The 15,140-nt window shown below is 36.4% G+C and overlaps 1 pseudogene; it reads left to right on the top strand.

Moving 5' to 3' along the window:
* Positions 1 to 12,013: 12,013 nt before the first annotated feature.
* Positions 12,014 to 12,975, top strand: LOC118970631 (olfactory receptor 2T29-like; annotated as a pseudogene).
* The last annotated feature ends 2,165 nt before the right edge of the window (positions 12,976 to 15,140 follow it).

The following is a 15,140-nucleotide window of genomic DNA, read 5'->3' as shown; positions in this document are numbered from 1 at the left end:
TGCTAACATTTGCTATTTTTTGTCATTTTTATAATAGCCATCCTAACAGGCATTAGGTGATATCCAATTGTGGTTTGGATTTGTAATTCCCTTGGTGATTAAGGATATTCAGAACCTTTCCATGTACCTATTGGTCATGTATGTGTTTTTGCAAAATTTCTATTCAGATCATTTGTCTATTTTTCATTTGGTTTGTTTATATGCTATTGAGTTGTATGAATTCCTAGTATATTTTGGTTATCAATACCCTATCTGACATATTTTTTGCTTATTTTATCCCAGATAATAGGTTGCTTTTATATTTACAAGTTGTGCAGAAGGTCTTCCATTTGATAAAGTCACCTATGTTTATTTAGTTTTCATTGTCTGTGTTTTTGAAACTTACTGAAAAAAAAACCATTGCTAAGACCAATATCAAGGATGTTTTCCCTGTGTTTCTTACAGAAGTTTTAAGGGTTCAGGTCTTACATTTCTGTCTTAATTCATTTTGAGTTAATTTTTGTGAGTGGTGTAAAATATTGGTCCAGTTTAATTCTTTTGCATGTGGCTGCCATGTTTTCTCAGTGCTATTTATGGAAGAGATTATCCTGTCACCAATGTATGTTCTTGATTCTTTTCCCAATGATCAGTTGAAAATATGTGCATTTATTTTTGGGCTCTCTATTCTGGTGAATTGCTCTATGCACCTGTTTTATTTTTATTCCAGTACCATATTATTTTGGTTATGGTAGCATTATAATATAATAAAATATCAGGTTTATGATGTGCCCAGTTTTTACCTTACTTTCATCTTACTTTGCCTATTTGGGATTTTTTGTGGATTCACACAAATTTAAAGATAGATTCTTCTATTGCTCTTTAAATTCCCAATGATTCAAAAAGATATGTATCCTTATGTTTATCACTGCATTATTTACAGTAGCCAAGATATGGAAGCAACCCATGTGTCCATCAATAAGTGAATGGAAAAACATGTAGACATATACACAATGGAATATTATTCATCCATAAAAAAACAAATATTGCCATTTGCAACAACATGGATGTATCTACAGGGCATTAGGCTCACTTAAGCAAGATCGACAGAAAAAGACAAATACCGTATGACTTAGTTTATTTTTGGAATATAAAAACAAAGCAAAGCATAATGAAAAACCAGCAGTAGACTAATAGACACAGAGAAGTCACTGGTGGTTACCATGGAGGAGGGGTTAGGGTGGGTAGCGACAGAGGGTGAGGGGGATAAAGGGGCACAAAAATTCTCAATCATAATATAAGTTGTTCATGGGGATAGTAGTACAGCATGGAGAACATAGTGAATGAATCTGTAAAATCTTTGTATGTTGACAGTAAGCTTGCCATATATGGTTTGTGTTATACTGAGGTATATACTCTACCTAATTTACTTAGAAATTTTTTGATGAAAAGATGTTGAATTTTGTCTAATTATTTTCCTGCATCTATCGAAGTGATTATATTATTTTTATGCTTCATTCTGTTAATGTGTATCACATTTATTTGCATGTATTCAACCACTTTTGCGCCCCATAGATCATGGCATATAACACTTTAATGTATTTTTTAGTTAACATTGCTCACAGTTTGATACAGATTTCTTGCATCTTTGTCAATTAGGGACCCTTGCCTGTAATTTTCTTTACTAGTAGTGTTTTTTTTTTTTTTTTTTTCATAGGGGTATGACTTTATTCAGTTCTCTGTAATCCACAGTCGTATGCCAGGAGCCATCTGGCTTTTTTACTGGCCACACTGGGGAACTGAAAGGACCATGGATGGGCGCTTTTTTTTTTTTTTTAACAATTTCTTTTAAGTAACTGAAGTAACACGAGGCTACTAGTAGTGTTCTAATCAATTAACGTACTGCTGAGCACTTTGGTTGCTTCTATAGCTTGGCTGTTGTAAATAATATGGCAGTTAACAGAGGTGCATATATCTTTTCATATCCGATATTTTGTTTTCCTTGGGTAAATTCCTAAAGTGGAGTCACTGTGTTGTATGGTATTTCAATTTAATTTTTTGTGGAACCTTCATATTGCTTTCCATTGCAGCTGGACCAATGTCCATTCCCACCATGAATGGAACTAAAGGGTATCATGCTAAGTGAGGTAATGCAGGTGAAGAAAGAAAAATACGATGTAATTTCACTTGCATGTGGAATCTAAGAACAAAAGAAAATAAAATGAACAAATCAACAGTAGACGCACAAATGCTGATAAGAGACTGGTGGTCACCACGTGGGAGTAGTGCGCGGGGATGGTGAGGTAGCAGAGGGGGTAAAGAGCCACAGAATCTCAGTCACAGCCACGGCATGAATCAGTCACGGGAAGGAAAGTAGAGCATAAGGAATACAGTCAGGAATCTGTAACATCTTCCTATGTTGACAGGTAGCAACTACACAAGTTTGAGTGAAGATTTAGTAATACAGATAACTGTTAAATCACTATGTTTTATACTTCAACCCAACATAATATTGTATATAAATTATATTGCAATAAACTATATATGAAAAAATAAATGATTACAATAATATAGTTAACATATCCACACTTCACAGTTACTATTCTTTTTTAGAACTTATAACGTTCTACATCTTTAAGCAGTTTTCAGTTATACAATACAGATTACAGTCACCAGAGTGTACATTACACCCCAGGAATTTATATTTACAGCTGGAAGTTTGTACACATTGACAGTCATCCCTCATCACCTTACACCTGGTGACCAGCAATCTGCTCTGCATTTTTATGAGTTATTTTATATTCCATTAAGTGAGATCATAGAGTATTTTTATTTCTCTATTTGACCTACTTCACTTCACTTAGAATAATGCCTTAAAGTTTCTTCCATGTTCTTGCAAACAGAAGGATATTCATTTCTGTGGCCAAATGATATTCCATTATATGTCCAAAATTTTCTTTATACATTCATCATAGATGTACACTAAGGTTGTTCTGGTTAGGAATAATTTTAGCCAGGAGTGAAATACCTGTACAGTGAAGACCTTGATAGAAGAAATTAAGTAAAGCACAACTTAATGCAAAGATACATCATGTTCATGGACAGCAAAAATTGTTATTGTTAAAGTGCCCATAGTATACAAAGCTATCTTTACATTCAATGCAATCCTTGCCAAAATTCCAAAGAAATTTTTTACAGATATATAAAAAGCAATCTTCAAACCACAGTGGAACCGCAAAGACCCTAAATAGCCAAAGCAATCTGTTGAAAAACAAAGTTGGACATTAGGCTTCCTGATTTCAACCTATTTTTCAAATAGATAACAATAAAATAAAAAGTGTGGCACTGGCATGAAAACCAACATATACACCAATTGAGCAGAATAGCAGAAGAGAGAACCATGGAGAAATAATCTAATATTTGAATAAGGAGCCAAGAATAAACACTGAATTGGAAAGGATACATAATCTCTTAAATAATTTACGTTGGGGAAACTGGGTATCCAGATGCAAAAAAAGTGAAATAAGACTCTAATCTTACACCACTGTGAAAATACCTTGATATGGATTGTGGATATAAATGTAAGAGATGAAAAAGTCACAGAGAAAACAAAGAGGACAAGCTCACTAATATGGGCATGTTAATGATTTAGGGGACCTGACACCAAAAGTAAAAGCAATGAAAGAAAACAATTATAAGTGGGAGTTCAAATAACTATTTCATTTATTTGAAACAAAAGAAAAACAATCACCAAAACTAAAAGACAAAAATCACCAAAACTGAAAGACAATCTATAAATTGGGAGAAAATATATGCAAACTGTTTATCTGATAAGGGGTTAGAACCAAAACATAAAAATACCTCACACCACTCAATAGCAAAAATGCAAAAAAATGTGATTTAAAATTAGGAAAGGAAACCAAAAAGTTATTTTACAGAGATATACTAAAGGCCAAGTATATTAGGAGATACTTTATATCACTAGTCATCATGGAAATGCAAATCAAAACTACAATGGGATATCACCTCACATCTGTTAGATGTGGAGAAAAATGAACACTTGTAAAGTCTTTGTGGGAATATAAATTAATACGGCCACTGTGGAATACAGCACAGAGTTTCCTAAAAAAAAAAATAGATCTAATGTGATCTAGTAAACCAACTTCTCAATATGTATCCAAGAAAATACAAGATGTTGAAGAGACAGCTTCACTTCCATGTTCATTGAAGCATTATTCACAATACCCAATATATGGAAGAAGCTAAGAGTCTATAAATAGATGAATGGATAAAGAATATGTGAGGTGTAGAGATAGACAGATATAGAGATAGAGTTACTGGAAGAGATACAGATGCACCTTGGAGATATTGTGTATTTGGTCTCAGATCACTAAAATACAGCAAATATTACAACAAATCAAGTCAATTGCATTTTTTGTTTTCCTCGTGTGAATAAAAATCATGATTACACTTTACTGTAGCCTATTAAGTAAGCAATAGCATTATATCTAAATAATTATCTAAATTAGAAAATACTTTATTGCTAAACAATTCATCAGTGACCTGAGTTTCAGAGAACTGTAATCCTCTTTGCTGGAGGGAGTCTTACTTTGATGCTCATTGCTGCTGACTGATCAAGGTGGCAGCTGCTGAACATGGAGAGACTGGAAATTTTTTGAAAGAAGACAATGAATCATCCTGCATTAATTGCCTCTCTCTTTCATGAGTTATTTATCTGTAGAATATGATGCTGTTTCATAGCATTTTACCCAGAATGTTTTTCAAGATTGGAATCAATTCTCTTCAACTCTGCAACTGCTTCATAACTTAAATTCATGTGATACTCTATATTATTTGTTGTCAATTCAACGATCTTCACATTGACAAGAGTAGATTCCATGATAAGAAATCACTTTCTTTGCTCAACAACAAGCAACTCCTCATCAGCTCAAGTATTGTCATAAGACTAGCAATTCAGTCACATGTTCAGGTCCCACTTTTAGTTCCAGCTCTCCTGCTGTTTCCACTGCAGTTCTGGTTGCTTTCTACACCAAAGTCTTGAACCCCTCAGAGTCACTCAAGAGGATGAGAACTCATTTCTTCCAAACCCCTGTTAATATTGATTTTAGACCCGTTTCCATGAGTCACCAATGTTCTTAATGGCATATAGAACAGTGAATTTTGCCAGACGGTTTTCAATATGTTTTTTGCTTAGATCCATCAGAGGAATTACTGTCTATGGCAACCATAGCTTTGCCAAATGTATTTCTTCAGTAAGACTTAAAATTCAGAACTACTCGTTGATCCATGGACTGCAGAAAGGATGTTGTGCCAGCAGCATGAAAACAGCATTGGTCTGGTGCATCTCAGTCAGAGCTCTTGGGTTACCTGGTAGATTGTCGATGAGAAGAAACATTTTGAAAGGAATCTTTTTATCTGAGCAGCATGTTTCAACAGTGGCTTTAAGTACTTAACCCTGTTATAAACAGTTGTGCTTTCTTCCAGGCTTTATTTTTCCATTTTCTGAGCACAAGAGGAGTAGATAACGCATTTTCAGAGTGGTCAAGGAGCACTGGCTTCCCCCGAAAGGCGCCAGCTGCCTTATTGCCTAACAAGAGAATCGATCGGTTCATCCTTGGAAGCTTTAAGACCATGTATTCACTTCTCCATTTTAACCATGAAAATCCTAAATGGCGTATCTTTCAATATAAGGTCATTTCATCTACAGTGAAAATCTGATGTTTGGTGTTTCCACTTCATTAGTTATCTTGACTAGATCTTCTGGATAACTTCCTGCAACTTCTATATCAGCAGCTGCTGCATCAATGTGCAGTTTTATATCCTGGAGATGGCTGCTCTCCTTAAGCCTTATAGACCCACGTCTCCTAGCCTCAAACCTCTCTCCTTTAGGTTCCTCACCTCTCAGCCTTCACAGAATTGGAGAGAATTAAGGCTTTGATGGATTCGGCTTTGGCATAAGGGAATGCTGTGGCTAGTTTGATCTATTCAGACCCTTAATACTTTCTCTGTAATAGAAAGAAGGTTGTTTTGCTTTCTGGTAAATCCACTGTGTCCCCTGAACTGTCACTTTCCATACTCTTGAGAACATTCCTTTCCATTCACGACCTGGATGGCTGCAGCACATGAGGCCTGGCAGAGGCCTGTCACCTCTTTGCACATGACTTCTTCACCCAATTTAACCATTTCTAGCTTTTGATTCAAATTGAGGCACATGCCAGTCTTCCTTTCACTCAAACATTTAGAGCCTATTGTAGAGTTATTGATTGGATCAACTTGCTGACTGTTGTGTAGGTGTAGGAATGCCTGAGGAGCATGTGGGAGATGTGAAAGTGTGTGGGCATGGGATTCAGAACACACACAGCGTTTGCTGATTGATTTTGGCATCTTATATGGTTGTGGTTCATGTGACCCCAAAACAATGACAATGGTAACATCAACATTCACTAATAACACGTCATCACAGCAAATATAATAATAATGGAAGAATATGGAATATTGGGAGAATTACGAAACAGTGACACAGACAGAAGTGGCAAATGCTGTTTGAGAAATGGAGCTGATGGACATGGTCAATACATTGTTGGCACGATCCTTCAGCCTGTAAGAAACACAACACCTGTGAATCACAATACAGAACAATAAAATGAGGTATGCTTATAGATGTAGATGCATATATACATACAGGTATACATAGGTAGATATAATGATATAGATATGGGCAATGGAGTATTATTCAGACATGAGCAAGGGGGAAGTCCTGTCCTTTGCAACATATTGGATGAACCTTGTTATTTATGCTAAGTGTAGTAAGTCAAACATGGAAAGATGTAATGTATAATTTCTGTTGTATATATAATATAAGAAAGGCAAAATCATAAAAGCAAGACTGCAATAGTAGTTATCAAGGACTCAGGTAGAAGAAATGGGAAGTTATTGGCCAAACAGAAGAGTAGTAAGTTCTGAGGATCTAATATAAAGCATCATGATTTTAGTAAATAGTTTATTATAAAATTAAAACTTGTTGAAAGAGTAGACCTTAAGTGTTCTAATCAAAACAGAGATGGTCAGATAATCATAATTTTGAGATGCGATGGAAGTGTTAGGTAAAGTATGTTATAAACAATTTGTCAGCATAAATATGTATTAAACTAACATGCATACTTTAAATTTATATGTTATCTACATCACAGTGGCTATAATTTAAAACAATATATTGTATACTTGAAAGTTAAAATAAGAATAGAGCTATAGTCTCACCATAACAACAAAAATTTGATAATAACATGAGTGAAGGCTGTTAACTAATGTTCTGTAGTAAATATTTTGCAATATATACTGATATTAAATCATCACATTACACATCTTTTTTAATTAAAGTATCATTGATATACAGTCTTATGAAGGTTTCATATGCAAAACCTTGTAGTTTCAACATTCACCCATTTTATCAAGTCCTCATCCCCCACTGAAGTCACTGCCTATCAGTGTAATAAGATACTATAGAGTTATTACTTGTCTTCTCCATGCTGTATTGCCTTCTTTGTGACCTACTTATACAGTGATTGAGAATTTTAGTTCCCCTTAGTCCCCTTCTTCCACCCCAAGCTTATGGCTAGGAAGAATTAATATTGTCAAAATGGCCATCCTGCCTAGAGCAATCTACAGATTTAATTCAATCCCTATCAAGCTACTAACAGCATTCTTCAGCGAATTAGAGAAGATAGTTCCAAAATTCATATGAAACCACAAAAGACCCTGTAGAGCCAAAGTAATCCTGAGAAGGAAGAATGAAGCTGGGGGGATTATGCTCCCCAACTTCAAGCTCTACTACAAAGCCACAGTAATCAAAATAATTAGGTACTGGCACAAGAACACACCCATAGATCAATGGAACAGAATAGATAGCCCAGATATAAGCCTACACATATATGGCCAATTAATATATAATAAAAGAGCCATGGATATATGATGGCAAAATGACAGCCTCTTCAACAAATGGTGTTGGCAAAACTGGATGGCTACATGTAAGAGAATGAAACTGGATTATTTTCTAACTGCACACACAAAAGTAAACTTGAAATGGACCAAAGACCTGAATATAAGTCATGAAACCACATTAACACATTTTATACATACACAATGTTATATATCATTATACCTAAAAAAGAAACAAAAAACAGAAAAATTATACAATGAAATAAATGGGAAAAAGAAAAGATAAGGTAGCATTAATTTCACATGCTTCACTTAAAGAACAGGAGAAAGTGTACAGTCAGCAATCCATTGAAGAGAGATCAAGACAATGATGTGAAGGAAATGAACTTAATTTTACTTTCAAGCACCATGAGGACTAGTGGTTTTGTCTTTGACAAATCCACTGAACTATTAGTTTCAGATTCTTTATAAGAGGAAAAATAAAGAGAAGAATAACAGTATTTCACAAATTTTCCTTGAACTTTAAAGGAGGAACTATATGTATTCATAAATACATGAACATATTTCATAGCCATAATTTATTAGTGATGTTTGGATTTGTGATTATTGTTAATATTAGATAAGCTTTAATACACATTGAGATTCACAGTAAAAGGATAATTTTTTAAAGACATGAGAAAAAAATCTTAAAAAACTGCAACAGAGTAATCCATTAGCTTCCTTTGCTCTCTTAATTGCATTCCTCATCAGAGTCTCTGAGGGGATTTGTCAAAAGAAAAAGCATCTACTCAATGGGCATAGTAACGCCAGGGATGATGTCACTCTCCTACTTATTTGTACACTTAACCAGGACATGAGCCATTAGCCCATCTGGATGGGATGAGAAACATCACCTGGGGTGGTCTCAACCACAGAAGTATACAGAACTGCAAGGGGAAAGGGTAATTATTGTTTTGACTTGTTCTTCTGACAAATTCTATTAGCTGAAAGTGTTTTCTCAATTTTGACCTATCTGTATTTAAGAAGGAAAGCATGTATGCTTTCTCTTATGAATTTCTCTATATTGCATGTACTTACTGCAATATACTAGGACATGTTTCTTTGTTTTGCAACTATTTGTGGGAAAGGGAATATATGCATTCATCCCCATTTACTGGATGATGCATTTTCTTTTCTTGAGATTGAAATTTACAGAGAAAGAGCTACTATTTCACTGAGTGTGGGGATGATTCCTGAAGTTTGTAAAATACTAGAAACAAGTGTCTTCATCTTATTTATAGTTCCCTGGGAAAGCTGACATGGGCGTCCAACACCAGGTCGTCCCCCATGGAGGGAAGGCCCTGTTGTCAAGAGACCTGAGGCAGAGGCACAGTCTGTGGGGCTGAATCAGGGGCTGAAGTGAGTTCTCACTCTGCTTGGTTTGTGGCATTAGGCAGATACTCTGAGAACCTGAAGCTTTTATCATGTAAAAGGACAAAGTAAGATGAGTAGGTGCCTCATAGGCTCCTGGGAAAGATGGAATGTGGTGAGCACTAGGACAATTCCTGGAATGCCAGTCAGCTTCAAATAAAGGTTTGGCACAGGCCACAGACACTATCCATGACCTCAAGTTAAAGATGCACTAAACTGCTTCCATGAAATTCAGGGAATTACGTTAGAGTTAAGTCTGCATGGGGTGGGGGCCACTGCTGAGGGTGGTGCAGACACGGCTCCCTGTCTGTCTGTATCCCAGGCGGGCTGCTTGCTGTGGCCTAGGGATGCTGATCCCCATTTACTGAGGTGCAGCAGAGATTTGCCCAGTGACCCCAAATTCCCTTCCAGTCTCCCTCCACTCGCTCAGCAAACAACTGTAGGTGTCACACGACTGCTCCCTCTGCTAGCCCTCGTTTAGTCTGATGATAAGTATAGACTGGCAAACAGGTGTATTTTACAATTAATTAGACTATTTTTAAATTAATCATAGAGCTCAGAATCATATGCCAGAAAGAGTGGAACTTGAAAGGTAAGTTGTATTTTCTAGTGCAATGTCTCCAAATTTCTTTGATACTTATATTAAGAAATCAAAGTTACTCTCAGTCTTGTCTGCTGCTTTAACACCCTGAATAAATTCAGTTTATTAATAAACTGATTATAATATTTAACATTTGGAATTAATGCAATAGTATAAAATATATTTTAAATGTGAAATATCATTGTGAAATGTCCCTGGAATATAACCACCTCTCAACTCTTTCCATAGAAAGGAGCCCATATTTCCCCCCTTACTGCATTTTAACTTGTCAGAAATTGAAAATCTGCAGATGTCTAATCTTCGTGAGAAAATATAGATGAAGCTATCACTGATTTTCTTAAGACAGTTCAGATATCTTTTGCATCTCTCACTCATTTTATCTATATTGCAGTTATTAAAAAATTTTACTTTAAATCATATTTCTATAACATTTGTTCCTGAATAGACTGATTGTGACCTCCCTGAGTGTCATGAATTTTATTTTGACTCTGATTAATCTTCAGACGACTCAGAAGCTGCCCGTAAGCAGCAGGACCAAGGAGCCAACGGGGAACAGGGGTCAGAAATCTCTCCGTGTTATTCCGATTTCCTCTTTGCATCTCAGTGTCCATGAAAATTATCTTCTGGGTACATTAAAGCAGATAACATTTGGGAAAACAAAAGTTTGTCTGATAAAATGGCAGTGACACTCTAAATCTTAATCCTTGTCCCCTCATACTTAAGCAAATGGTAGAAATTTTAAGATGATGAATTGCAACTTGGAAAAACATGTACTAAATAAAAAATAGATTTCTGCATAAAGTTCTGCTTCACCATTATTAAAATAAGTAATATATTAAATGTGTATATGTGTTTATATTTATATGCATGTGTTTATTAAAGTTTTTATAATTATAAAAATTATTTGTGTCTATATACACATATAAGTGTGTATAATATATGTATAAATATATAAACAAATTCATGCATACGTTCTCTAGGAATGCAGAAATTATGAAATACAAATTATTTAAAGTATAAACAGATACTACAGCTGATGAACTGATTTCACAATGCATTTTATATCACCAGACAATAAGAGCAAGAGCCCTAGTTTACATATATTCTGCACAATTATCTCTCTATATATTAATTATCTAAAATAGTGGAATATATGTGTATTCATTGTCACTGAACATGATCTAACCACTTTCATTATTTTTAGCTCATTTATTCCTAACCATAGCTGAGATATTGTGCTTGCCCTCATTTTATGTAGAGTGGACAGGGGTGCAGGATAAGCTGGACCCAGAGCTGCTTCAGGGTCTGGGCTCCTAATGTTGCCCCTAGGATGTCCAAAGGGTTCCTTGGTGAGGCCCACAGGCTACTTATGAATATACAGATCAGCCCACCCAACTTCACTGCTTCAGCGTGTGACCCAGTCTCACGGGCACAATCGGTCAAACATTCATATGGATTTTCTCAAACTGTGATTCAGTTACTTTTTAAGTCTCTTTATATATTGAGGTATAATTGACATATAACATTTTATTAGTTTCAAGAGTATAATGTAATGACTCAGTATTTGGATACATGGTTAAACATAAAATCTTTCTTACATAGAATATAGCTTCAAGAATTTATGAGATCCTAACGGAATCACTACACCAGAGGTGTTAATGAAATTCTGAGTCCTATAACAAAAATTTTAGAAGAATGTAATATCCCTTCTTCAAAAAATTCACTTTTTTTGTTTGCATAGACAAGTGACTATGCAAATTTTCATACTTGATAAAGAATATACATACATCATCAGGTAGTCTCATGATCTTGAACTTTGACAATTTCACAGGCTACCAATTTTGTCCCACACTGTGAATTATTAATTTTGTGGCATATTCAAAGAATTACAGGTGACATATAACTTCTCAGTCTCCAGGACCATAGGGTTTCCTCCACTTAGCATAACTGGGTTGATGCACATACACACACATAAACACACACACACATGCCCACACCCTAAAGAGTCATTCAGCAGTGGCATCCCATGAGTGCTCCATTACTTCTCTCCTTGGTGGGCCAGGCGTAATAATGGAGGACACCACCTGGATGGCCAACCACTCAGGAAGGTCAGAGTTCACCCTGCTGGGAATCTTCAGTCAGTCCAAACACCCAGCTCTCCTCTGCATGGTCATTTTCATGGTTTTCCTGATGGCGTTGTCTGGAAACACCATCCTGATCCTTCTGATACGCTCTGAGGCCCGCCTCCACACCCCCATGTACTTTCTCATCAGCCAGTTGTCTCTCATGGACGTGACGTACATTTCCGTCACTGTGCCTAAGATGTTCGTGGACCGGGTCACGAGTGTGAACATGATCACAGCCTCCAAATGTGGGATGCAGATATTCCTCTATGCTACACTTGCTGGCTCAGAATTTTTTATTCTAGCTTCTATGGCCTATGACCACTATGCAGCCATCTGCATCCTCTCTGTTACCCTGTACTCATGAACTAGAGGGTGTGTCTTCTCTTAGTGTCTGGTGTCTGGTTCTTGGGATCCGTGGATGGCTTCATGCTCACACCTGTCACCATGACCTTCCCCTTCTGTGGGTCCCGGGAGATCCATCATTTCTTCTGTGAGGTCCCTGCTGTGATGAAACTCTCCTGCTCAGACACCTCCATGTATGAGACACTCATGTACCTCTGCTGTGTCCTCATGCTGCTCATCCCTGTGACCATCATTTCAGGCTCCTATGGTTTCATCCTCCTCACCATCCACAGGATGAATTCAGCAGAGGGTGGGAAGAAGGCTTTTGCCACCTGCTCCTCCCACATGACTGTGGTCACCCTCTTCTATGGGGCTGCCGTCTACACCTACATGCTCCCCAGCTCTTCCCACACCCCTGACAAGGACATGGTGGTGTCTGTCTTTTACACCATACTCACTCCTGTGCTCAACACATTAATCTATAATCTAAGGAATAAGGATGCTATGGGGGCTCTGAAGAAAATGCTGAATGTGGGCGCTGTCTTTCAAGAAACCATGAAGTAGGAAACTTTGATACCGATGCACTGATACTTCTCTATATACATCATAAGTTTAGAATCTTACACCAGAATTACTAAACAGGCTTTAATAATTTTCACATATTTTTAAAGAATTGCTTCCATGTAGCAGAAAACTTTTCAATTTCTAACCCTTCTCCATTCAAAATAGATTATACAATCAGTATTTATGTTACATTTATTAAGATTGATAACTGCAGTGTCTGTAGAAGAATATCCACATTCTTAGAAATATATACCAAAAATACATAGAGGGAAAATATCATGAGAAACTATGATATTGATTTAAATGATGGAGAGGGGATGAGAGAGAGGGAAGTGACAGAGCAAAAGGGTAGAATATCAATAACCGGAGAGTCTTGGTAAAAAGCATGTGGTGTTGTTTGCACCACTCATATCCATGCTGTTTTACCATAAATGTGAAATTATTCCACATGAATGGTTAAAATTACAATTCTCCACCTTTATTGAGTTTTTATTCTTTCCCATTCTTGTATCTGCACTCTGGTGGCAGTCTATGTGATATACTATTTTCTAAAAATGCTCCTTTCAAAGTGCCCCAGTATTACCAAGACAGTCACCTGCAGGTTTTTATTTTGTCTACTTCATCCCATATTTTCCAACAAAGGCATCAAGTGGTGATTAGTATTCCCCAACAAGTAGATGTTTTAGGGCCATGGGAAAACTATAAGCAAATAGTTGGAATATGAATTGGTGAAGGTCCCTTGCATGAGGTGACATCAGAGTTAAGTTTTGAAGTATATAATTTGTAGACAAAGGTAGAAGGCAAATAGTGAAATTCATTTATTGAATCAATTACTCAATATATATATTTCTTATGTCATATTAATATCCAAAAATCTCAGTGTTAAGCGGTGACTGGATGTAACCTCAGTGGAGTGTAGGAGGCTGGATCGAGGGGAACTAGCTCAGAGACAAGATACCCCAGAAAAGCATGAGCAGCAGTCATACAGTTATCCAGGCAGAAGAGGGAAATGTTCCAGTGGCCCTTCCTTCCATGCTGCATGCTATAGACTCATTTCTTAGCCTTCTGTGATGTAGAATTTTACAAACAGTATTGGTAAGACCAGACTAACACTTCAGTGATGTTAAGTTATGACAGTCAAATGGTGACCTGAACACAAAAGGTTAGGGGAGCAGGTAAGTATGGACGGGGAGCTGAACGGTGCTGGTCTATGTGCACCTGGACACGCTGAGCACCAGGAAGGCCTGTGGGGAAGGTTATTTATAGTGTGTGAGGCCTTGGACCAGCTTCACAAAGCCACAGACATGGTTGCATACTGACCATGATTAGTTGCTGACTGTAAACTACGGATCTGTAGTGTTGGGAGACAATGTGGACCGATTTCCAATATTTTTGTCACAGTAAAACAGAACTAGTAAAATATGCATTCTTCTAATATAGTAATTGAAAATCACAGACATCACTTCTCACCTTGGCCGACCGTAGTGATAGAGATATTTCATGGTTCCACTTACAACACACAAAACATAGGGAAAATAATGAACAAAATTAAACAAAATGTTGTGTGCTACCACGTTCTTCAAAAAAGAAGGATTATGGGTGTGCATAAGGTGAAGGACATAAATAGGTACAAACTTTAAATTACAAGAACTAATTAGTCAATGGAATAAAAGGTTATTATAGGAACATAGCAAGTAATGTTGTAATATCTTTGTATGGTGACAAAAGTTAACTACAGTTCTTGGGGTGAGCACTTTGTAAGTAATTGTCAAGCCAGTATGTTGTACATCTGAAACTAATATAACATTTTATATTACAATGAAATAAATGAAAAATATGACAGACAGTACATCTTGGGCATCAGCCTTAGAATTTTTTCCTGGATATGTCTCCCTAATATGACAGAAAAAATAAATAAATGAATGAACAATTGGTATAACATCAGACTAAAAACATTGCACAGTGAAGGATACCATCAAGTAAATAAAAGGACAGCCTACTGAATGGGACAGTGTATTTGCAAATTATATATGTGAAAAGGGTTAAAGATCCAAAACATATGAAGAAGTTATACCACTCAACACCAAAAAGGAAACAATACAATTAAATATGTGCAGAATGCCTAAATAGTTATTTTTCCAAAACCATAGGGATGATCAACACAC

Source organism: Manis javanica, chromosome 14 (genome assembly GCF_040802235.1).
Source record: "Manis javanica isolate MJ-LG chromosome 14, MJ_LKY, whole genome shotgun sequence".
Taxonomy (NCBI): domain Eukaryota; kingdom Metazoa; phylum Chordata; class Mammalia; order Pholidota; family Manidae; genus Manis; species Manis javanica.
Note: the sequence above shows the minus strand (reverse complement) of the source record. Positions and strands in the feature narration are given on the sequence as shown.